General features: G+C 41.9%; 1 protein-coding gene across 3 annotated transcripts in view; it reads left to right on the forward strand.

Annotated features, from left to right (window-relative positions):
* MID1 (midline 1) overlaps nucleotides 1-26,262 on the forward strand; it is a 328,347-nt gene that overhangs the window by 182,216 nt on the left and 119,869 nt on the right. The window lies entirely within an intron of this gene.

The raw sequence follows: 26,262 nt of genomic DNA on the forward strand, positions 1-26,262 counted from the left end.
ATTTAAATATCCGGATCTGTACGCAGAAGGCAGAGACAGGACCGGGAGAGCGTGCCAGGAGGCTGGCGAGGGCTGAGAGTCGCAGGAGGAGTGGCTGCTTTGCCAGCTCGGAGGAAATCTGGAGGAAAAGTTCCCGTCTTGTCTTCACTTTTCCTTCTGAGCCATGTTGAGTACTGCCACCCTGGGCGCTTTGGGGGAAGTGCTTTACATAGGAAGCAAACTGTCCATTTGGGGGCCGGGGGTGATGGGTTCAGAACTTTCTGTCCCTTTCCTGCAGGCAGTGGGGAGAAGCAGAGCCCCCAGCGAGGGGTCAGGCGCAAAGACCCGCCCGCCTTCATGCCCCCTGCTTGCTTGGTACATTTCAGTGGCAGAAAAGCACATCTAGCCGAGCAAGTGTTGTGTGTTTGCAATGAATCGCCTTTGCCTTGCTGGTGACTAGGGCCCAGGCTGTTTCTTTAAGTTCTGCAAACTCCCAGCCCTGCCCCATTCTTTTTATGTCCAGCCATCCCATGGGATGGGGGAAAGGAGCGAGGGGTCTAAAGGGACAGGATTTAAAAGGAAAACGGGGAACGTGAAACATTTGTGACCAGGCGCCTTGGCTGGAACAAAGGAGTCATTCGATCCGGTGTGGAGCCACCTGTCCTCCCCTCCATGGTGTCTGAGCTCAGTTTTCAGAATCCCTGTTCCCACACAGTTCCTCCGAGCGGTGGCACTTCCCGGGCCTGAGGCCGGGGGCATGCTGGCCGGAGCTTGGCATGGTTCGTACCTCGCCTGGCTCACTGTGGCATCCACGTGAATTGGAACCCAGCCCGGGGCCCACATGTAGTGACTCCTCAGCTATTTAGTGAATGGACTGCTTTCTGTCCTCCAACTCTGCGTCCAATCAATGCTGGGTCCCCTTAGGACTTGGAAAGAGGGTGGGATGGAGTGGGATGCAGGCACAGAAGGAAGAGGGGGGAGTCAGCACTCATCCAAGGAATCAGGCGGTCCAGCGTTTCAGGAATCTTAACACATTGTTCCAGAACAGCCAGAGCAAGAATGCAGAGGGGAGGGAGATGGCGGGTTATTGGCTCGGACGAATCCTAACTGTATCGGAGCTTCTCCTGAGGGAACTGACTCTGCATCCAGGAACGGGGAAGCACACCTACCGGCCAATTTCTCTCTCATCCCGGGCCCCCTGGCCGCGCAGGGTTAACTCGCAAACAGGTCCGGGTGTCATCAGCTGGGCAATGAAATCCAATCTCTCCGCTGAGGAGTGATCCGTCCCCAGAGCCACAAATGCCGAACAATGGTGGGGCGGCCCAGAGACCCCGGCCCTCGCTGAGGCCAGTGGGAGTCAGGAATTGCCAGCAGAATGAGAAAACGGCTTGAATGGCCATGAGATGCCTAGGGCTTTTGCCTTCTGCCCGGTTGGCAGAAAAAGAAGGCACAGGGGTGTAGTGTTCTCTGAGGGTCCCTAAGGTCACGCCGAGTTAGGCCGAGAGAGAAGGGTAAACCTGATTCACCTTTTTCAGGAAGTAATTTGAAAGCGTGTTCCAACCTTTTTTCTTTTTGCACTCTGATCATATTGATACATGGGAAACTTTCCCGAAACTTCTTTGAGAAGGAATTCGCTGTGTTCCCAGGCAAAAGGAAAGGCATGGCCACCTGTTCTGGAAGCCCAGCCAAAAACAACAGGTTTGCCTGTGGCATTCCCGCCACTGCAAATATCCTCCCCAGCGCCCATTGTCCCTGCGCACGAGAAGAACAAATAATTCTTTCTCGAGCTGGAAAAAAAAAAATCCGTTTCTCCAGACCGAATTGCCTACCAGACACGTTTTTTGTTTTTAATATCCTGCTGACTTTAGAAACCAAGGTGCACACTCTTTCTGAGGGACTCACACAACCCCTTGCATCGCCTTGTAGCCTGAAGGGAGAAAGGTTAGTTAGCAGCCCTGTAAGCAGCTGCTAAATTCCTGCAAGGCAGGGATGGTGCCATTAGAAGGAAGCTGTGACTCAATTTGATTAGCCTGGTTTGCATTCTTTAGATTGGAATTAAAATGCCCGAGGACATCTGGTTTAATAATGACTGTCTTTGTATTAATCTTCCCTTTGAGGATTAGAAAGTCCTTTGCAAACGCTATCTATTTATTCTCTGCTGCATTCCCGGGAGAGAAGGAGGTGGCAATTTGATCCTCATTGAACAAATGGTGAGGCAAAGTCAGAGAGAGGTGAAGGATAAAGACACAGCAAGTTAGATGAGCATCTGAGGGTGTAGCTTGGAATCCCCTGTCATAGCCTAAGGCTTAACCAGAACTCTCCTCTGTCTTCTGGCCTTATTCAGGAACCCACACGGAGGATCCCAAGCGTGTTTGATGGTTTGCTTCATTTGAAGGTCACACCTGTAGAAGTTTAAAAGGCATTTCTGTTCTCATTTGTCCCAACATTGAGGTTAGGGAGCTTTGATGACATCAAGTAGAAAGACACTGTAAGGGACCAGAATGTAAAATATGTATCCGAGAAATGTTCCCTTTCGGCAGATGTTTTAAGTTTTTGCACGTGGTGTGCGGCTCCGGTATCTTGAACATGTATTAGGATTTTCACATCTCTCCATCGCAGGGAATGTTATACCTGTAAGATTTATGGCACATTGGAGATCCTTATTGACTGGTTGGAAATATTATTTTGGAGTTGGCCTTTTCTTGTCATTCATTATGACCTGCATTAGTAGTTTGCTTGGCTATGGACCACATAGGCTGCAAGCAAATCCTTTAATTGGTAGTGGCATGTTATCCGCAGACATTCCAGCAAGTTCTAAGGTTAAGCATGTATGTAGATGTCTCCTGGCTTTGATCCCTTGTGTGGTAAATAGACATCCACAGTAGCTATGGCAACCTGGACCGTGCATTGGTGAAGGGGGGGCGTGTGGTCATAGGACAAAGTAATTTTTTTTATTAGGACAAGGTGGGGCTGATCGGGACATTTAAAAACCAGTATTATTTGAGTATCCCAGTTGATCCCCAGCATTTGGATCTTTCTTACTAGACAAATAGAATTAGTGCTTCACTACAACCAGAAGATTTTGCAGATGTAGCTTAAAATGCTTTCTAATCAAGTGGTTGTTATTTAAAAGAAGCAACTTGTAAAACGAAAGGGAAGTCCAACATATTATATCAGTAACCCTGTTGTACTTGGTGTGAATGTTTGTATTTTCTGAAATCGGTGGGATTTTAAAAGAAAAGACCACACTCCCATTGGGCAGCGTGCATTTCAGGGATCCACCTGCAGAGGTCAGGCTTGAAGTGTCTGACGGAGCCAGGCGGTGGCCGCCACTGCTGGGAGCCAGAGTCGGAGAGAATTGCTCTGCTTATTTGGAACAATTAGTTAGCGATTCTTTAATCTTGTGACCAAGGCCATGATGAAAATGAGTTTATTCAAAGGAGAGAATATCATATAATCTGTGATTAAAGAAAAGGCTACAAAGCCAGGTCAAACTGGAATCTAATCTCCACTTAGATATGGGACAGTTTATTAACATGACTCTTTCTGGCTCATTATCAACTTTTATCTCTCATGAAACTACAAGGGTTTTCTTGCCTAGTTTTATGAGCTAGCATGCTCTAGAAGTTTCTTAAAACAAAAGGGCAAAATATTAGGGACCCTTCCAAACCCACAAGATTTTCTTCTCTCTCCAGAGGAAAGTATTTCGTTGGCCCAGATCAGGATGGTTCATGGGCTAAAGGAGGTCAGGAGGTGTGGAGATCAGAAACTGAAATACTGAAGAAAAACTAACTAGAGGGGACTTTCCTAAAAACTACAACAAGAAAAACCCTAAGAACATATCTGTTCTGTGCTATAAAAGAAAAGTACTGGGTAGAAAAGGCAAAAAAAAAAAAAAAAAAAAAAAGAAAGAAAGAAAGAAAGGAGGAGGGGTAGCTGATTATTTGTACTACAAGTGGATTGGAAAGTTTTATATATAGTCAATTGTTTATAATGGTACAATGCAAAGGCTCTCCTTTATTTCTTTTATCATTGAGGGATATATACTGAGTACTTAAGTCATTAGTTCATTCATAATAAAGCTATTTTAAATGATTATCATCATTTAGCAGGCCACTTTGGGCTACAAATATGATTCTGGTATGGCCCCTCCTCTCAAAGCTTTGATGATCTGGTATATAGTTTATTGTACCAATAGGCCAGTGGTAGTTATTCATGGATAAAATGCCTGCTCATTAATAACTATATTTGTATGAATAAGAATTTGCTTGATAAATTGGTCGTAGCCAAAGCTTTACTGAATTTAGGAGACTTGAGAAATTATTTGTAATGGTAAAATTTAGTTAATTTATAGCCACATACTCATTTGTAGAAATTTATTGCTTCCTAGTTAAAATAAATGTATCAATAATTAAATGGTAATTTAATTAATTGTTCTTCATAGAGAAAAATAACTCAGGCAGTCTCCAACCTAAAAATGCTTGATTGATGCTCTAGGTCTAGGAGTTTGTTGTTTGAAAACCAGAACATTTTCCAATGAGAAGTGATGCCATGATTTGAGATGATTTCAAAACAGTATTTAAAAAAAAAATAACCAGTCTGATTAAATGTCAGATTAAGTTCTGAATTTTGAATTCATGCCTCCATGTTATACAGGATGGAACACAGAAGGAGAGGAAGAGTTGCCATACTTTTGGTAACTGGCCATTCTTGGCAGTATTTGAATTAGGAAAAGTTTGCATTAGTTTTCACCTTTTTCCATTCTTCTGATATTCTCTGGGTCCCAGTAGGGTGTTTCCCCCAGTCCTGACCTAATATACAGATAGTTGGTTTTTCACAATTGCCCATCTTCCCGCCCTTTCCTCCCTCACCTCCAAGCCACACCCCTTTTTCCTCTAGACAACCAGATGTTGGGAGAGAAACATTCTGGATGAGCTAAAGCTCATGACTCTTAGCCCTTTAACCCTCAAGATGAATCTTTAAACAGTGTAGCCTAAAGCTGCAAAAATCCTATTTACCCTTTCAGGGACATTATTTGTGGGCAAGGTTGTGCCTTTGGCAGGCAACATTGCTGGTGTGTCTGCGGGTGGGGTTAGGCCTGTTCATTTGTTTTTGTCTCTCAGCATCCTTCCTGGATTTCTGGACTCACTGGGGTCTTTATGAGTGACAGCCAGGGAGCCACAGAAGGCCAGTCATGTGAGGGGAGTGATGGCATTTGCGGGTTTGGGTTGTTTGTAAGTGTGCTCTTTGTAAACCGAACACTATTTGGGTTAGAATACATGGAAAGAAAATAGCTGCAGCTTTCTCTTATCCACACAAGTAATTTTAATGTATGTTTTTCCAATTAATCATTTGCCTATCTTGGGACTGAATTACTCCAGAACAAGACTTACATCTTCGTTACCTTTAAATCCCCAGATCCAAGCACAGTGCCTGGCATACAATAAGAATCATTAAATATTTTTCAGGCACATACTGGGTGACCTTTAGCAGAAATGAGAATGGAAAATGCTTCTTACGATGAGAGGGGACATGAGGAAGAAAGGTCATTCTAAAGGTTGGGGGACTAGCAAGGACTAAATAAATTAAAATATGTTGTGATTGTTTAACCATCTAGTCTGTTTGATTGTGCTTTGGGTGAGGACACAACCCAGAACATGGCAGGCAGCTTGGCTTACACTCCTCGTGTTGGGGCTACAGAAATGGTCAAGAAATGGGACATACCCTTCAATAACTCAAAGTCTTAAAGCAAAGCTAGAACCTGCTATTCACTCGTATTGAGTCCAACCTGGTGTTTTAGGCCTTTGGCTTATGTGCAGTTAATTTATTTTGCCAGGTGAAGGGCATGCCCAAGGTCACTCAGCAACTAAGAGATTGTTTCTGGAAGACTGAAGCCTTCCACTCTACTCCATGCATATGGCAGCCACATTTTCTATAGTGAAATTCAAGACACATGCTGGACAAAACATTTTCACTGCTTCTGAGTGCGACAGACCATCTGAGAGTTATGATTAAAATGATGAAATAAAAATTTCTGAAACATTTAATGGTTTGTGAAGACAACAGAATTAATACAGTTTCAAAGGGTCCACAAATTTGGCGACCCTTTTATCTGTCATATTTCCAGTAGTACGTATCTTGAAGTGGTCTTCTCCAAACAAGAGGAAAGGGGCTGTTTGTGGACAAATAGAGTTCGCTAAATGCCCTGCTGAGTTACCAGTAACTGGGTGAATGGCCAGTTAAAGCAATATGTCAATGGAAGGTATCACCAAATATTAGAAATCTTTATTTGTACCAGATAGAATCTTCTATAGAAGTCAAAGGGTACTAGTTTAAAATTCTTTTTAAAAGAGTACTAGTTAAAAGTTTAGTATTTGTGGGTTGGAATTATAACATAGAGAAAAGCTTTCCTTCCATCAAGGAGCAAAGGTATGAGCAAGTCTCCATCTAGAACCTGAGTCTTTTATTTATTTATTTTTTATTTTATTTTTTTTAACAAGGAGATATTACTTTTAAAAAATATATATTTTATTGATTTTTTTACAGAGAGGAAGAGAGAGGGATAGAGAGTTAGAAACATCGATGAGAGAGAAACATCGATCAGCTGCCTCTTCCACACCCCCTACTGGGGATGTGCTCTCAACCAAGGTACATGCCCTTGACCAGAATCGAACTTGGGACCCTTCAGTCTGCAGGCTGAGGCTCTATCCACTGAGCCAAACCGGTTTCGGCTAGAACCTGAGTCTTTTAGACACTGCATCTTATTTTCTCCCGACTGCACCACATCCCTTCTAGTAAGGTATAGTTTGGATGTTTGGGGGTCACAGGCTAATTTAATGTGCTAATAAATTACAAGACAGTTGGAATGGTTTGCTGGTTTATGATGAGGCAGAAATCAGGAAAGACTGATTACATTTAGGAGGAAACACCATCCAAAAAATCCAAGTAGTCAAATAGTCTTATATTTGGGATTTGTGCTTCTATTGTCTATATATTCTCTGCTCTGATTTTAGATAAGTATGAAAATGTCAGAGAGTAAATCCTAGGAGGATTATGTTTATGCAGAAGAAAGCTTTTTTTTTCTATGAACTAATCAGCTGTGCATTTTGGAAATAAAGCAGGAAAGGAAAGGAAAATGGAACAAATAGAAAGGAGAAGAAAGTACGTCATTTTAGTCAACATGTAGGGAAAGCAGAATAGAAAAACTGGCTGTTCCATGAGTGAATAAGTTGAGATTTTTCATTGGTTAGTGTTCCATTTAGAGTGGATTTCTACAGAGATATTTGTGCTGCTACTCATTTTATATGGCTCTTCAGGAAAGAAGGGAACAGTCATAATTGGTTGAGATAGGTATGGCTTTCTGAATAGAGAAAGACATTATAGTAAACTATTAAATAATGAATATTTATTGCTTAATGCTTCTCAGCCTGGAGGAGACACCTTCTGAATATTTTTAACATTTCCCCTTTCTAACATTTCAGCTGTCAGAATTGCATGGTTCACATGTAAACTACATTGTTTGGGTTTAACTAACAAAGAGAGTGATAAGACATGAATTGTTTGTGACAGCCCTGAGCATTGATAACAGAAGACATTAATGCCTGCAGACACAACCTACATGGTAAAACTCTGGGAGCAAAAATGCTTATTATGTGAGGCCAACGTGCTTTGACCTAGTTTTGCTTTTCTGCTTGGAAATTGTGTCAGTATTAGTAACATCATCCCCAGGATGAGAAATTTCACATTCCTGTTTATTTCAGCATCACTTTACTAGTTTTGTGTATTTAGTTCTGATCTCCAAGAAGCCAAACTGAGTCTCATTGACTTGCATGTCCCTTTTGAAATGAGTCTTCTGCATAATAGAGAGGATTTTGTGTATTAACAAAACAATCTAAGATGCAGTCTTCAAAGACATTCATTTCTCCTTGAACAGGAGCCACTGTCCTCTTGCAGGCTCCGAGAGGCCAGCCAGTGTTCTGCTGGTCAGAACTAGTCTTCCTTTCTTTGTCTTCCGGGGATGGAATGGATTGTTGCGCCTAAGACTGCCATAGTTAAAAAACAAAATATGACGGAGAGGTTGATAGGGCATGTCGCAGCTCATCATCCTTTAGTTTGCCCAATTGCATGTTCTGCTTTATTTATCCAGTAGAAGTTGGTCCACTATACTTTTCCTATTTAACATTTTTATTGAATAATTTTCACAATGAGTTATTTCCTCAGTTGATTTCAAATACATTTTTTTTTTGGCCACTTAATACTTTATATCACCAGGGAAAAGAACCATTTAATTCTTTCATACATTTATGAATTCAAATCTTCAAAGAGTGTGAGTTCTTCCAGTGATCAACTTACATCAAATTTACAAGTATAATTTGCTACTAAAAGACCTTGAACAGTTTTTGGTGCACATGTCTTAGTGCTCCTTATTAACAAATGCAATCAGGCAAAAGCCCACGGAATATGTATTTGCGGTTCCTCTTCAAACACTGACCGTTTGCTCTTGTTTCCTAATTAAATCCCTTTGTTGTTCGCTACTTTTCAAATCCCCTGTCTGCATGCAGAAAACCTAAGAAGGGAGTGTCTCCTTCAAAGCACTACTAAACCAACTGAATTTTAACCAGGCAAATTGCTGATTAGCTTTGGATCATTTTAACAAACGGTAAGAAAGTAATTGGGATAGTAATCTGTGATCCTTAGAGGGCTTCAAATGCTTGAGTCAACTCCGAGTATTGTATTCCATGTCTGATCTTTATGCTAATGTGAGTACTAGTACCCTGAAAGAAAACACTTTTTAGAGGATTTCTGGAATCCCTAACTGGTTTGTAGATATTATCACTCCCAAGCTGCCCAAGTTGTGAAATATACTATACATCTCCTTTAGTGATATCCATTGATAGGTATTGATGGCAGGCTCCCAGCTATTTTTCTGGTTGTCATAGGAAGGTACAAATACAGTTTGCTTATCTGACATAGATCGTAGCCTTCCATCATCACTATTTGCACTCTGATTTTTCCCCACTTTACAATATATCCTGGAGATCTTTCCATAATAATACACAGAGCTTCCCTCCTCCTTTTTTTCAACAACTGCATAACATTCCATTGGGACAATGCACCACAATTTATTTGACTTCTCCTACTGGTCACATAGGTTGTGTATAATTTTTTGTCGTTAAAACAATATGCATAGTAAAGGCCCGTGAATTCATCAGTTTGTGTGGGGCAGGTGTGTGTGTGTGTGTGTGTGTGTGTGTGTGTTATAAATCCCAGAAGTGAAGGTTGATGGTTTAAAGGGTGCATGCAGTTTCTGCTTTTGATAAATAAGTACCAGTAAAATTGCCTACCTACTGAGTGCTTTTCCAAGAGTTCATTGCCCAACTTGTACATCTTTGCTTAATACATGAAAGGGAGCATCAGTGTGTAGCTGTATGTTTCTCTTCTAAGTGGTGTTGAGCATGTTTGTACATATTTAAAGGCCATTTGTATTTCTTGTGCAATGTCTGTTCACATCCTCTGTTTCAGATTATTCTTCCTTTTTTTTTAAAAAAAAAATTGATCTTAGGGAGAGGATGGGGGAGAGAAGGGGAGAGGGAGAGAGACAGACCCAGACAGGCAGATAGACAGACAGACAGATGTGATGTTAGAGAGAAACATGGATTGGCTGCCTCCTGCATGCACCCAAACAAGGAAATCAAATCTGCAACCTGGGTATGTGCCACCTTGTGGTGTACACTCCAACAAATTGAGCCACACAAGCCAGGGCTGGATTGTTCTTGATGTTCACTTTTTGGCTATCTGTGTAATCATTCACCAGAGTGCTATATTTTGTTGACTGTCCCCAAGTATGTTGCAAATAATCCAAAAGGGACTCCTGGAGTAATACAGCTAATTCTAAAAATGTTATGAGTAGACGTGGAGTTGGTTCACAGCAGACATTCATGAGAGAGCCTAGATTTCTAGGTCTGTTTATCACTTTCTGTTTTGCTCTTTAGCTAGCAAATATAAAACAAAACAAAACAAAAAAAACCCTCCGAAGTGTTGAAAGCTTGCTCCTGAGGGTCTAATTCTGGGAAGATGCTTATGTTATTAGTACTCAGTTTTTTGGAATTGTGACCATTTTCCAAGGAAGAGGTTCCACTTAAAATTTTCAAGACCCTGGAAAAGTCTTTAAGGAGATAGTATCTACTTTTCCTCCCAGAAAGAAAATATTGGGGCACATCATTTATAAGAATGATTTTAGTATTTCTGCACATTGGGGTGGTTCTGTATCAGCCTTCTTGAAGACTGGGGCTTTATGATCATGACCAACTGCAGGAGAACAGTTGCATGGATCTAAGGTTTCAATGTATTTTTTCCTTTTATTGAAATTATTTAGTGTTTATAAATATGCACAAGTATTCTATAAATTTTTAAATATATTTTTATTGATTTCAGAGAGGAAAGGAGAGGGAGAGAGAGATAGACACATCAATGATGAAAAAGGATCATAGATTGGCTGCCTCCTGCATGCCTCACACTGGGAATCGATCCCACAACCCTGACTGGGAATCAAACTATAACCTCCTGGTGCATAGATCGATGCTCAACCACTGAACCACGCTGGCCAGGCACACACGTATTTATTTTATGGGACTTATCCAGCTCTTTAATCATGTGTGATTGCATTACCTCCCCTGTAAAATGGAAATAATAGACACAGTATCTGTTTTATAGAATTGTTATGAAGATTCAATGAGTTAGTCTACCATTTGAAATAGCACAACCTACAGAATAAGTTCTATGTAAGTGTGTGTTCAATGAGAGACAGATTGATGGTTATCAAGAATTGTGAAGAATGTGAAGCTTTACCCTACTTGCAAGCCAACAGTTTAGCTTGCCACAGTTTCTTGGATGTTGGCAAAATACATGAGACTCCTAGGTGAGAGACAAAGGACCTAATTACAGCTTAGCACACAGCATGAGCTTCATATTCACACTGGTTCTCTTGCCTTCCGAGTCTCACAGTGCAGCACTGGTGGATGTTGTGCAGGTGGTGGGCTTGCCTTGCAGGCATGGCTCCTGGACTGAGGAAACCTAAGTCGCTTAAAAAGGACAGTAAGCATTCTTGCCCATTGCTCTTCGGGAAGACACTATTTTTACCTTCCAAGACTATTCACTAGACAGAAGTCCTTGAAAAGATATCTGGCACAAATGCTGCCAGTGCCTTTCCTTGTAAGATGTGCAAATTTGCAGGGATTCGTGGAAAATTTTCTCCCAATAGTAATCCAGTGAAGTGTCTTTTAACCTTTGCTCCTCAGAGCTCTAAGAGTTCCATGGAGGAGAACTGCATGGGGCAAGAGAAGAGTGATTTTTCCCCAGACACAGGAAAAGCAAGAGATGAGGGAGCAAGGGCCATCCTCCGTGCCCCGCCATTTCGACAAGAAGAGCTTGGTGTTTTATTCTGCTTTTTGGCTCTTGCAAAATATTTGGCTTCTGATTAAGATTTCATTTGAATGAAGGCATCTTTAAGAAAAAAGAAAAAAAAAAGAAAGAAAATTCCAGATCTAATGTAATTGTGTTTGACATTATTTTGACAGTGATAAAGCTACAGTTTAATTAAGAGAATCACTCCAAACAATAGATTTGAAAGCATAATATCAGAGACCCATCTTGGGTGAGAATGCTGATGAGTCTCTGTGACCTTGGGTTGATTCCTTAAGCTTTCCAAGTTTTCTCACCTATAAAATGGAAATGCTAACACCAACTCACAGGTTCATGTAATGATTAAATTAAAAATTCTATATAAAAATTGAAATATAAAGCACTTAACGGAGTATTGGTTACATACCAGGCATTAAGAAATGTTAGGCTACCTTTTTCTGGAAACAAGATTTCAGAGAAGCTGGGTTTTATGAATGTTTTTACTTGTTAGCCTCTGAATGAATACAAACACACACCCCCCACACACACATAGGCATTCATATCTACACATGTGCACACAGTGGAGTAACATATTACATAGATATAATGATCTAAAGGCGTCTCTTTAAGCAGATATCAATGTGTGTGTGAGAAAACTGTAATTTTTGGTAAAGTATGAGAAAACTATTAATTAGTTACTAAAAATATACCTCTGTAGGATAGTCTACTAATATGCTAAAATGAAACCAAATCTCATTGATAGGACATGATCACTTATCATTAGTTTTCATCCATTAAAGAAAAAAATCGGACACTTTATTAAACAGTAAGGAGGACTTTATTTAAGACTATTCCAATAGAAACAGGGGAGAGAAATCTAACTCAATTCTGAATACAGCAGACAGTCACGAACTTATAGCATGATAAGAAATTACTAAAAGGAGACATCAAGGTTGGGGTATTCTTTTTTTTTTTTTTTAAATATATTTTATTGATTTTGTACAGAGAGAAAGGGAGAGAGATAGAGAGTTAGAAACATCGATGAGAGAGAGTCATTGATCAGCTGCCTCTTGCACATCCCCTGCTGGGGATATGCCTGCAACTAAGGTACATGCCCTTGACCGGAATCGAACCCGGGACCTTTCAGTCCCCAAGCCGACGCTCTATCCATTGAGCCAAACCGGTTTCGGCAAGGTTGGGGTATTCTTGCTAAATTGACTTGAGAGGATTTTTACCGAAGGTAGAGCAAGGTGATCCAACATCAAGGGTGGGGATTCTCTCTAAACTGACTAGCAGGATTATTTCTAACACTGGTCTGTGCAGGCCCAGCACAGACTGTGATCTAATAACATAGCATTGACCAACTCTACAACTGTGAGTATGGTCATTTGGATGCTCCTGTTTTCCAGGACTCTGTTGGTATAAAAATATGGTTTTTAAAAAGTTTTTCTATTTTGAAATATTATAGTTATAGATCCAGAGGAAGTTGCAAAATAAGGCACAAGAAGGTCCTATGCCACTTTCACCCACCCCTGTTTCCCATCCTTAACTACTGGCAACCAGGAATCCATTTTTCTCTCTATAATTTTGTCACTTCAAGAATATTGTATAACCCTGACCAGGTGGCTCAGTTCGTTGAAGCATCATCCCGTACACCAAAAGGTTACAGATTCAATTCCCCTTCAGGGCACATTCCTGCTTGTGGGTTGGATCTCCATTGGGGGCATAAGTGGAGCTAGCTGATCAATATTTCTCAACTTGATGATTCTTGCTCTCTTTCTTCCTCTCTCTCTAAAAATCAATTTAAAAACTTTAAGGACACATATGTAATACCTTAATCAATAAAGAAATTTTAAAAAATAAAAAATATACTGCCCATAATTTCATCACTTATTGTTAATTAAACTGGTAATGTTATAAAAAAAAAAAACTTTTAGAAAAGTTAAATATTTATCAGCTATGCCATTTAAATTCTACTTTTGTTTTTTACCCTTACCTCATTTTATTTTTTAATTAAATCTTTATTGTTAAAAGTGTTATATATGTCCCCCTTTTACCCCCATTGACCCCTAGCCAGCCCTTGTCCTTCCCCTGCTCTCCCCATCCCCGCCATCACCAACCTCATTTTATTAATAACAATATAGTGACAGTGCGTTAGTATCTGGACATAGCTATCATTAATTCACAGCTATAATGGCCTTGCCATTGAATTGTATTGTAATACAAATGCCCCAGGAATGCTGAGTCAATCCAGAGTGAAGCCATCCTTTCTCAGGAATAGAGATTAATAAATAGCCTGAAAGTATTTCCTTCTAGAGAAAAGTATGTCCTGAAGTTTCTTATTCTTCTCTATGTGCTTGTGATCCCAGCAAACTAACTCAAGTGACACTTATACAGCAAAGGCTCTTGGGAATGTATGAATTTTAATAAGAAAATTAACCAAGAAAAAATACACGGAAATACTCCCAAAATAATAGAATACATTTGTAAATGTATTAGTTTCATAGTATGGCAAATAATACTTGAAAATGCTTGACTCTGTTTTAAAAAGTGCTCAAAGGGATTTGGAGATTATGTTGAGATAAAGCTTTTGAGGAAGAAATATTATATCCATATGAGCCATGAAAATGATCCTCTTTTGTTTATAGGATTATATAGTGGAATTTTTACTCCTAAACTAAGAATGCATAGTCTTCCAAAAGGTCTCTGTGAAGTTATATAATTTCATGCATCCTTCATTTAACTTCATTTAAGATCTATGTTATAGTAACATCATGCACACTTCATTTTCTATACAGTCCTTATGAATAGAGTAAGGGGTTCATTCATTTTTGGAGTTACATATCAAATGGTTTCTACAATCCAAAATAACATACCTCTAATTTCTGACATTGACCACAAGCTCTACTTCAAGGTACAGTGTCATGGTATAAACTAATAATGTCAACTTGGTCCCCAGCCATCCTCCCTCATCTCTGCCTTCTTTTATTCCTTTATATGCAAGGGTTGTATAAAGAGACCTTTTAGGATCACTAGTACAATAGCTTCTTACAAATTGGTATTATTGCTGTGTATGTTGAGGGGAACGTTCGCTCAAATCCATAAAATGTCAGTAAAGAAAAAAATGACTTCAATTTTTTATCGTTCTTTTAAACAACTCTTTGAATAAGTCCTTGAAACCTGTATAGTAGATGGTCTGAATTTTCCCGAATGCCTAGCATACAACTAACTTATTCACCTACCCGCTAAATATATTCATTACTGAATTAATTAATGGAAAATGAATTTTTAATTATATTTTTGGAAAGTTAATTTTTATATGTAATGTTAGTTATTTGGGCTAAAATGTCACTTCCATGTAATGGAACATCATAATGGAAGCTGTAGGGGTCTGCAGATACTCTAGCTGGTCCTAATCCTCCTTGGAACCTCTCAAGATGCAACATGATAAGAGTGCAATATTCAATAGAAGAAGGGATTTGCCAATCTTAAAAATATGTATAGCAGAGGTAATTCACGGTTGTAGTTTTTTTCTGATCACAAAGCCTTCTAAAAGCATTTCAAACTATATTCTAGTTTTGAGATGTTTAACTTTGACCTCAGGGTAGAAAATGTGATTTCAAGAAATTAAGATATACATCTGATTAGTTCCAACCCGAGGCAATGGAATGCTTCTAGATTTTAAATGAATGTGTGCTTCACAATTAACGTCAAGGTAGAGTCCTCCCTATGGTTCATGATTTTCTTGTGAAAAACACATACTGCCTTGTGTGTTTTCACATTTTCTCAAGGAGCTCTGGTGTTATGGTCATTTTAAGAATCTACATATAAAGAGCAAGTATATATCATTCAAATTTATATATATATATATATATATATATATATATATATATATATATGTGTGTGTGTGTGTGTGTATTTTTTCTTTTTAAATTCAAAATTACTTTTATCTAAATCTCTTTATTTTTAAAAAACCACATATAAAATATCAGGACAGGTTAAACATCTCTAACATTTACCTACAAATGTCAACTGTTTTCCTTTCTGACCGGCTGAATTGCTGCATAAATGCTTTAAAAATTATATTACCGTTGACATTGAGAGATCGTCTTTATCACTTTCAAAAACATACCATTCTTTGGGCTCGAATCATCATAGCTGCTTTAAATTTAAAAAATCTCCATAACTGTGTTCCTTATTACCACCCTTGCCACAAACTCTGCATCACTGGGGGTCAAGTCTTTGGTTCATTTCTTTATACCATGTCCTGTTTGAATTCCTATGACATCACCAGCACCGCCTTTCTAATGGCCCCAGGAATACCTACTGGCACACAGGATTCTCCTGAGGCCCATTCCGATTTGGGCCATTGTTTGCAGGTACAACGTTTGTCCTCAGATAAAATCTCTCTGTGTCTCCCTATTGCTTTTACCCATGTTTGGCCCCCTGTACACAGCACAGAACACGTGCAGTTACTCTGTTCTCTGACAGCACTTCAAAGACAAAGCTAACAGGGCCTTCTGGGGGTAATTTTCCAGGTTAAATATGCCCAGATGTGTTTGATTTGGACTCTATCCTTTAGGATCAAGCAATGTTAGTAAGTACAAATGTCCAACAGTTAAATGATCTGTCCATGGGAGAGACTCACCTGATTGGAGGAAAGAGATACTGTTCAGATTCTAATACCCAGTGATGTTAAAGCCACTATTTTAAACTCTCACTGGATTAGAGAGACTTTGCCTAGCTTACTTCTGGAATGGAAATTTTGAGTCTTTGCTAGTGAGTGAGCAATAAAATGATGGCAGGCATCTAGGTACTAAGAGAAAAATCATTAATGGATAGGGTTTGAATTTTCCTTTGCCTGTCTGGTACTCCATAGACTATCACAATATCTGGGGGTGTGTAATAGGACTGGAACTATTAATCAAATAAAGGAGTCCTAAGATGGAAGAGAAGAAAATAAGGGGCAGATAAGAAGAGGATGAGGAATTAGGAGCTTTCTTCAGATATCTGGAAAACTGAAGGCAACCTAAGTTATTTTGAACATCTTAAGAAATTATATCATCCTACATAATAAAAGCCATTGTGCAAATTGACCAAATGGCAGAATGACCAGTCGCTATGACACACACCGACCACCAGGAAGCAGATGCTTAACACAGGAGCTGCCCACAGGCCGCAGGCCACCCAAGGCGGGTACCAGTAGGGCTCCCCCTGATTGCCCCACTGGTTGCCCCACAGAGGGAGGTAACTAGCAGCAGCAACAGAGGGTGGGGCCGGCTGGCAAGCAGGCTGGCACTTACCACCCCCATTACCCCGCTGGTTGCCTCCAAGGCAAGTGCCAGCGGGGGGGTCCCCCGGATTGCCATGCCAGTCACCCCATAGATCAGCCCTGATCACCGGCCTAGGGACCCTACTCATGCATGAATTTTATGCACCAGGCCTCTAGTTTTTATATAAAAGACTAAAACTCTGAAAAATACACACAATGTGTTGGCAATACAATGTTTAGGGGTTGACAGATCAGGCGGATCTAATGAAAAGCAAGATTTGTGAGGAGCGAGATCCGAAGCTCAGGTGTGTCTTATTCCCCATCTTGAACAGTACATGGTACATGGTACATGGTACATGGTACTCTATGGATGTTAGTTGAGGAAATGATAGAATGAGCATACGGTGAAGTGCTGCCCTGATGGCATTGCTCAGACTGTAAGAAAAACACCGTGGGCTATTTTTACCATTTTGAAATCTCAAAGGAAATTGTACAGTCAGTATTTTTAGCAGGGGTTTTATTTTATTTATTTTTTAAGTCCTCACGCAATATTCTTCTATTGATTTTTACAGAGTGAAAAGAAGGGGAAGAGAGAGAGAGAGAAGCACATCAATTGATTGTCTCCCACACGTGCCAGGGCCAGGGAGAGGTGTGTGCCTTTGACTGGAATTGAACCCAAGACCCTTAAGTCCATAGACCGATGCTCTATCCACTGAACCAAACCGGCTAGGGCCAGTCATTGCTTTTAACTGATTATTTTTTTTTCTTTTCTAATATATTTTTTTATTGATTTTTACAGAGAGGAAGGGAGAGAGAGGGAGAGAGACAGAGAGCTAGAAACGTCGATGAGAGAGTAACATCGACCAGCTGCCTCTTGCACACCCCCCTACTGGGGATGTGCCCGCAACAAACGTACATGCCCTTGACCGGAATCGAACCCGGGACCTTTCAGTCCACAGACCAACGCTCTACCACTGAGCCAAACCGGTTTCGGCTTAACTGATGATTTTCATCAGATACTTCTAAACCTGGGGATTTGTGAAGTTAAACATGGAGAGGTTTTTAAAAAATATGATCTTAAGTGAGAGAAGCCAGACATAAAGGGCCCCAGATTGAATGACCTATTTATAAGAAATACCCAGGAAAAGCACACTCATAGGACCAGAAAGGAGATTAGCAGTTGCCAGGACCTGGGAGGAGGGGAGAATGAGGAGGGGAGAATGCTAGTGGGTATGGTATGTCTTTGGGGGTGATGAGAACTTTCTGGAACTAACTGGTGGTGATGGATGCGTAGCTCTTTGAATACAGTGAAAACCACTAACTGTGCGCTTTAAGTGGGTGCATTTGTGATCGGTGATTTATTCTAGCAAAGTTGGTTTGTAAAATGCTAAGCACACCCCTAGCCTTTAGAGGGGGGAGGGGTGCTCAGTGGTTAAAAGGTCGGAAACCACTTGCTTATTTTACTGCAGATTAAAATGCTCCCATTCCAACCCCAAAGGGAGCAGGCAGGATACTCCTGTGGCCACGGAGACCCAGTCATTAGGAAAAAGCCTGGAAGTGGGGGTGTCACTAACACAGCACGGAGAGCTAGGCGGTGAGCCCTCCAGGGTCTGTGCACAGCTTCATGCACTCGGGGGGCACAGTCTCAGGCTGTTGGCACCCTTCTCATGCCACATAAATCTGGGCCAGGGGTCAGAAGCCTGCCTCATGTAGGGCCGCGTGGTAAACATCCTGGGCTTTGGGGCATCCACTCTGTGTCACAGCTGCTCAGCACAGCCATAAACAACCGGGAAGCACGTGGCAGTGACCGTGCTCCCCAAAAGGCCCTATTGATGGACGCTGAGCTGTGGACATTTCACATGCTGCAAAATAGTGCTCTTTGGATTTTTTTTTCCAACCCTTAAAATATAACAACCATTTGTAGCGCGCAGGCCACACAAAACAGGAAGGGGCCTGGGCTGGCAGCCCCAGCTGCAGGCTAATGACTTAGGAAAAGGCGCTCAGCTAATCAGCAGGTCGGTGGGCAGCACGGTAAAGTCTTTAAACCATGTGCCATGTGAGGCAATAAATAATGCCCAATGTGTGTGCAGAGGCCAAGCCAGCGAGAGGCTAAATTGCCACGGCCAACTTTTGGGGCAAATTATGAAAAATCAGCTAATCAGATCGCTTCTGAGGAGTAGTTAGAGTGTAATAATGCTACCTTGTGTGGCTGGGAGATTTTTATTTTCAGGCCGGGGAGCCGTGGATGTCTTGAACACAGGCCATTAACAGCCTGCCAAGGCCCTGCATGTAAGGCGCTGGGAACCGGTCATTGCCCCTGGCTGTGGAGCTGAACAGCAAAGTTATTCATTAAGTTCACTTTTTTTTTTCAACTCCCAACAATGCTTCTTTATGCTTTATCTGCATTTGATACACTTCCAGAAAGATGATCTTGAATTTGGCTAATGAGTGCACACATTGTCATTTTAATGACAAGCAATTTGGGGAAAGAAAACGGCAGCCAGTGCGGCTCAGAGGGCTGGGAGGAAAGGGCCCCGGGGCTCCGGTCCTTGGAGGGGCAGTGGGTGTGGGATGTGCCTACAGGAGGCAGCCCCCAAGCCCCTGGCTGCACTGGTGGGTAAGAGCCGGAAATGCAAAAGAAAGAAAACCATTGGGCCAAAACCGGTTTGGCTCAGTGGAAGGAGCATCGGCCTGTGAACTGAGGGTCCCGGGTTCGATTCTGGTCAAGGGCATGTACCTTGGTTGCGGGCACATCCCCAGCAGAGAGTGTGTAAGAGGCAGCTAATCAATGTTTCTCTATCATCAATGTTTCTAACTCTCTATCCCTCTCTCTTCCTCTCTGTAAAAAAAAAAAATCAATAAAATATATATTTTTTAAAAAATTAAAAAAAGAAAAAGAAAACCATTGGCAATACGTTGGCCATTTTATGTTACACTTTTTGGGGTTCTTTTCCAGTTTGAGCACCAGTCAGGAACATAGAGGTCTTGTCTGTGCCCTGTAACCCTCACACACCCCCCTTCGTTTTGTCGTTGAAATATTTAGCTCTGTTAATTTGTAGAGAAACAAAACCTGTACTCACTGGGATCAGAAGAGATGGTACAGGGGCACCAGATGTGGAGCTCACCATAGTTTTCAGCATAAACTTCACTCTCTAACTTATTTTGTAAAAAATATTTTTATTGACTTTTAGAGACAGGGGAAGGGAAAGGGAGAAAAAAATAGAAACATCGATGTGAGAGCAGAACCTCTATGGGCTGCCTCCTGCACGTCCCATACCAGGGACCAAGCCCGCAACCCGGGCATGTGCCCTGACCGGGAATACAACCAGCAAACTTTCTGCACTTGGGGCGACTGAGCCACACTGGCCAGGGCTTTCACTGATTTGTTGATACATAAATAAGTCAAGTGCCCACTGAGGCCATAGTTCTCGGCAGACCGTGTAGATAGCCAAGATGTCTTAATGTGGGCTCTGTCCCCGGGCCTAGAGTTCACTCTGGTTGTTGGCAGAACTGGTTTTCTTGTGGTTTTAGGACTGAAGTCGCTGTTTCCTTGCTAGCCGAGGGCCACTCTTTTCCCTAGGGGCCACCTCCATCTGCAGAGCAGCAACAGCACATCAAGTCTTTCACACACGCGGGCTCTCTCTCTCAGTGTCTCTTCTGTCCTCAGGTAGATAAAGTCTCAGCTTCTGCCGAAACCAGTTTGGCTAAGTGGATAGAGCATCGGTCTACGGACTGAAAGGTTCCAGGTTTGATTCCAGTCAAGGGCATGTACCTTGGTTGTGGGCACATCCCCCATGAGGGGTGTGCAGGAGGCAGCTGATTGATGTTTCTCTCTTATCGATGTTTCTAGCTCTCTATCTCTCTCCTCTCCCTTCCTCTCTGTGAAAAGTCAATAAAATATATTTAAAATATATATATATATATTTAAAATATATATATATTTAATATATATATATATATATATATATATATAATAAAATAAAAATAAAAAACAATGGAAAAATATCCTCAGGTGATGGTTAATAAAAATAAAATCACCCAACATATTATGTTTATTTTCCTTTATTTATTTATTTATTATTTTTGCAAGAACTATGCAAAAATCGAAGTGTGCGACTGCGGAGAAGGAACCCCGTTATTCTGATTTCCCCTGCACAGTGCCGACTTGCAAGCGGAAGTGTTTGCAAACATCCCCACAGGGGGAGGAATGGAGCCCGGGAGCTCTGGGGGGCCAGGCTTGCCTCCCTTGCTGAGGCGGAGGCAGAGAGCTGAGTGTCCTGGGACCCAGGATAGAGAAACAGGACCATAGTCTTGTGAGCATGCGCACAGGGCTGCCGAGCGAGGTTGAGGTTAATTACTACACAGCCGAGAGGGGGTGCCAGGTGCCCCGTTAGCATAGTGGGTAGTGCGTCAGTATTGGGATCTGAAGGTCGTGAGTTCAATTCTCACACGGGGCGCAATGCTTTTGTTCGCTCTGGATCCCTACTCCTGCTGGAAAGGAGCATTTGGTTTGCTCTGGTTTGCTCGTCTGTGCGCTGGAAGACAGCAGACACCCTACCATCTCCACTTTGGGGCCTCCCTTGTGTTGGCTGACCCTGGGCTCGGCCTGACCTCTCCAAAGTATCGAGCCTCGGAGGTTTCACTGTCTACAATCTCCCTGCTGGTGCATGAAGTAAGAGGGGAGGGGACACCTGTGTAAAACTAGTCCACGTGGGTTTTTGGAAAATGCCCATCTCACCACCTCGGAGCTGCGGCCCGGGACGTGCAAAGCCCGGGGTTAGCGAGAAGTTCATGTCATGTATCCACTCCACCCCACCCCTAAGCCTCTGGGTGCCTTCCTTCACACCACGCCAGGGAAATTCTGCCATGTCAATTTGATTACATAGAGGCCAACCTGAGTCCACATTTCCGTCAGGTAAACTGTGAGGGCTCCTTCCAGGTGCATGCGTGTGCCTGCTCTCTGGCTGCCTCTCAGCGCCGGTGCACTCTTCAGCACCTGCCCCGCCATCGCGGACTGGACTCTGCCAGTGCTTCTCCTCACAGTGCCCCCATGCCAAGCTGCCAGCAGGAGGCGCTGCACGACACATAGAAGCAGTGGGTGTCTCAGCTCCAAAGTGCTGTTGCGCTTGTCCTGGTTCTGCTTCGTGGTTCATGCATGGTGCGAGTGGGTAGGGACACCAGTGGTGCTCTGCCCCAGCCGCGTGTCCAGAGCACATAATCTCTCAGTGACTCCACAGTCCCTGCCCAATGACCACTGGACCGCAGTCCTCTCAGCATGGGCATGGCATGTTCCGGGTCCAGTGCCCGCAGCAGCGCCCTGACATGCTCTGAGCGCCTTCCCGTGTTGGTTTGCCTGTGCCCAGAGGGTGGTTCCCGTGGCTCTCCTGACATGGCCAGTGCTGGCCAGCATGCACACCACCCCAACACTCAGGGTCCTGATGGCCTGACTCTGTGCTCTTACCCAGCAGCCTTGGAGTGCCTGCACCCCAGACACCTCCCTCCTGGGGCCTGGGGCCTGTGCGCCAGCTCTGGCATGGGCAGCCCAGCAACCCCTCAGCTATCCAGTGATCTGCAACCACTTCTGGAACTAGTCTGAACCTGAGCCTGGGGGAGGGACACGCCTCCCTTCCAAGTTTTTCCTTTCTGTACTTTCCCTCAGTCCTACACACCCTTTTCAATTCTCATTACATCTTTAGTTACTCCCCTGTCATAGTTCAATAACTCTTAAAAATACACTGTATTTTTTATTGTTGATAGTATTGCAGATACCTCCCATTCTCCCCTCCTCCTCCTCCCAGTTCCTACCCACCCTTCTAGGACCTCAGTACCCATGTCCATGGGCTATAAATATCTATATACTAATAAAAGGTAATATGCAAATTGGTCACAAAGCCCTCACAGTAACTACTGAACAGCAGGCTGTGTGGGGCCACCAGGCAGGTGGGGGGGGGGGGCGGGGCAGTGAGGGGCAACCAGGTCAGCAGAGGGGGGCTGTGAGGGGTGACCAGTTTGACAGAGAGGGGCAGTTAGGGGGTGACCAGGCTGGTGGAGAGCATTTGGGGGCGATCAGGCAGGCAGGCAGGTGAGCAGTTAGGAGCCAGAGGTTCCAGATTGTGAGAGAGATTGGGATCAGGCTGAAACCAGCAGTCAGACATTCCCCAAAGGATCCCAGATTGGAGAGCGTCCAGACTGGGCTGAAGGGACCTCCCCTCGCACCAATTTCGTGCACCCGGCCTCTAGTAAATATGTGTTTTTTGGTTTATCTCTTCATGTCCCCCCAACCCACATCAAGGTATGTCAGTCTGTCTGTTCCTTGCCTCCTGCTTTGGGTCTTATTTTGTTAATTCATTTTGTTCATTAGATTCCACAAATAAGTGAGATGATGGGATATCTGTCTTTCTCAGCTTGGCTTATTTCACTTAGCGTAATATTTTCTAGGTCCATCCAGGCTGTCCCAAAGAGCAAGAGATCCCTGTTTGTTTGTTTTTTGTTTTGTTTTGTGTTTTTTTTTTGTTTTTTTGTTTGTTTGTTTTGTTTTTTTTACAGCTGCATAGTATTCCATACTGTAAATGTCCCACAGCTTTTTTATCCATTCATCTACTGATGGGCACCTGGGCTGTTTCCGGATCTTAGCTATTGTAAATAATGCTGCTATGAACATAGGGGTGCACACATTCTTTCTGATGGGTGTTTTTGGGTTTTTAGGATATATTCCCAGAAGTGGGATCACTGAGCCAAATAGAAGTTTCAAGTTTAATTTTTTTAGGAAACTCCATACTGTTCTTCACAGTGGCTGCCCCGGTCTGCATTCCCACCAGCCATGCACGAGGGTTCCCTTTTCTTCACATCCTCGCCAGCATTGTTGTATGTTGATTTTTTTATGATAGCCACTCTTACAGGCGTGAGCTGATATCTCATTGTGGTTTTAATTTGCATTTCTCTGATGATTAGTAACTTTGAGCATTTTTTTCAAATGTCTAGTGGCCATTTGTATGTCCTCCTCAGAGAAATGTCTATTCAGGTCCTCTGCCCATTTTTTTAATTGGATTGTCTTCCTTTTGTTGATTTATGCAAGTACTTTATATATTTTGGATATTAACCCTTTATCAGATGTACCATTGGCAAATATGCTCTCCCATACAGTGGGTTTCCTTTTCCTTTTGATGGTTGTCTCTTTTGCTGTGCAGAAGCGTTTTGTTTTGTAGCCCCATTTGTTTATTTTCTCCTTTGCCCTAGAAGATGTATCCATAAACATATTGCTACATGAGACATCTGAGATTTTACTGCCTACGTCCTCCTCTTAAGATTTGTATGGTTTCATGCCTTACATTTAAGTCTTTTATCCAACTTGCAGCATATTCTATTTAAAACAACTTGTAGAACAATATGTAAAATATGGCCCCATTTTTGTGGCTATGCTGTACAGAGAAATGACCTCCAGAAACATAAACCTACTTCATAAACATAAATGCTGCTGCTTGGTGGTTAGATTCTTCTCCAGCCCTTCCTTTGGGGGAATGTCACAAGTGAATAAGTATTACAGTTGTGTCAAGAAAAATGCTATTAGAAAAGTTAACCCTTCTCTTGGTTGCCTTTAACATTTAGGATTAATGGGCAGCGTAAGCTCAGTCATTCACAGGTAGCAAAAGGAGAAATATTTCGCATGGCCCATTCATGACTCCTGTAGATCTCCAGAGGGCTTCCTGCCTCCAAGTTTATGGTCGCATTCTTCTTAACTCTGCTTGGACGCATGTACATTATTTTCTGCAAAAAAATACCCCCATTAAAGAGTGTTTCTTCTCTTCTAGTAAGGTTTGGGTGTCCCCGGAGCCCCCTTAGTCCTGTTTACTTTGGATATTTCAGGAGTTACTGTAGGATTTAACTGTGGTGAGTCGTTAAGCCCTCTTTTTAAATTCACAAACTGCCTCTAATCTTAGAAAAACGTCAGGCTACACTTTTGAGAGGCTCGGGAACGTGACATTTTGTAGCCCAGTTGGGGTGTAGGCTGCTTCCATTCTGAGCACCTTGTTCCAATTTATGTCAGAGGGAATTATACACAGGTCAGGGCTGAGAGCAGGTTATAATTAATGGGGTGGACAAGTGGATTTTTAGTGTTTCATAAAATAAAATGGAAATCACATGTGCATGGGACTGTTGTGTGTTTTAAAATATTTACGTTTGTTCTAGTAAACATTAATTATAACTGATATATTTCTCCTGTGAACTTACTAACTGGGAGGTCACAAGTCATTGTTCACTGGATAGAAAGATTGGATGACAAGCCATATATATATAATTTTTTAAAAGAGTACTTGGGGAGATATTGGTGAGTGAACTAGTGGAAGTAATCCAGTCTTAGGTTTTCCTCTTAATTTTCTCTCACGTTTAAGGCACCCACTTGCCAATATGATCCAGATGTCAGTTCTTCTGAGGGAGATTGGGGCTCCCCTTGGCTTGTGAAATTCCTGAATGGATCCTGGTGAACACGCATGACCAATGCTGAACTATTAGTCATTTTTTAAATTGAAGTTTAGAAGTGGTTGAAACACAACCAGAATCTATAGCGTCCACATTTTCTTTGCATCCATACATCAGAAATGTCCAATTCCTTGCACATGTAACAGTAACATGTTGCTGAGGAAAGAGATCTTTGAGAGTCAGAAAAACCCATATTCTAAACTGGACTGTGCCATGTGCTAGCTGTGTGGCCCTGGGCAAGATGCTTATAACTTGGAGCCTCAGTTTCCTCGTATGCAAATGGGGAAAATGATACCTCTTTTTTAAGGTTTGGGTAGGAATTAGAGACAATTTAAAGTGCCTGACAAATTATAGGTACTAAAAAAATATCAGGTATAGGTATATGAAGGAATGGTCAGAAAAGGGGAAATTCAAAGGAAACTTTATATAAATTGCATTACATGCCAATCATTTGGGTGTTAGGTATGTTAATGCATTCTTTGTCTTTGCCCAGAAGTCTTCAACTCCCCTAAGTATTATTTCTATTAAGTTAATGATTTCTTTTATAGGTATTGTTTCATACAGTGAAGAATCAATATAAGCACACTGTCTATCAAAACAGAATAGTTAACTAAGTGATGCATCATGAGACCTTTTCTTTTCTAAGGAAGCTACTTAAGTATTTTTAAAATTATTTATTGTTTAAAGTATTACATATAGTGTTACATATGTCTCCCCCCCACCCACCCATTGACCTCTTCCTGAATTAGCATGCAACGATCTACACTACTTCCTAATTCTGCTTCTCCAGATGCGCCAGAAGAATGTTTGGTGGTTCTAAAAGGAATGGGGCCACTTGTCCAGATGCTTGACCAAAAACATCATATGCACTTAACCTGGAAATCACTCTAAAGAACACACCACTTTAGAATATCCCAGCTTAGAGAGTCTCTGCAGAATTCTACAAGGTTTTAGATCTATAGTATTCTCGGCGGGGGGAGGGTCCCTTAAAAATGCCTATATTTTGGGTGTCACTACCCTTCTTCGGGGCAATACTTGGTGAAAGGATACTGAGAGAAGATAATATGAATAGACAAAAAATGAAGAAGAAGAAGAAGAAGAAGAAGAAGAAGAAGAAGAAGAAGAAGAAGAAG

The sequence above is a fragment of the Pipistrellus hanaki genome (genome assembly GCF_964339955.1).
Source record: "Pipistrellus hanaki genome assembly, chromosome: X".
Lineage (NCBI taxonomy): Eukaryota > Metazoa > Chordata > Mammalia > Chiroptera > Vespertilionidae > Pipistrellus > Pipistrellus hanaki.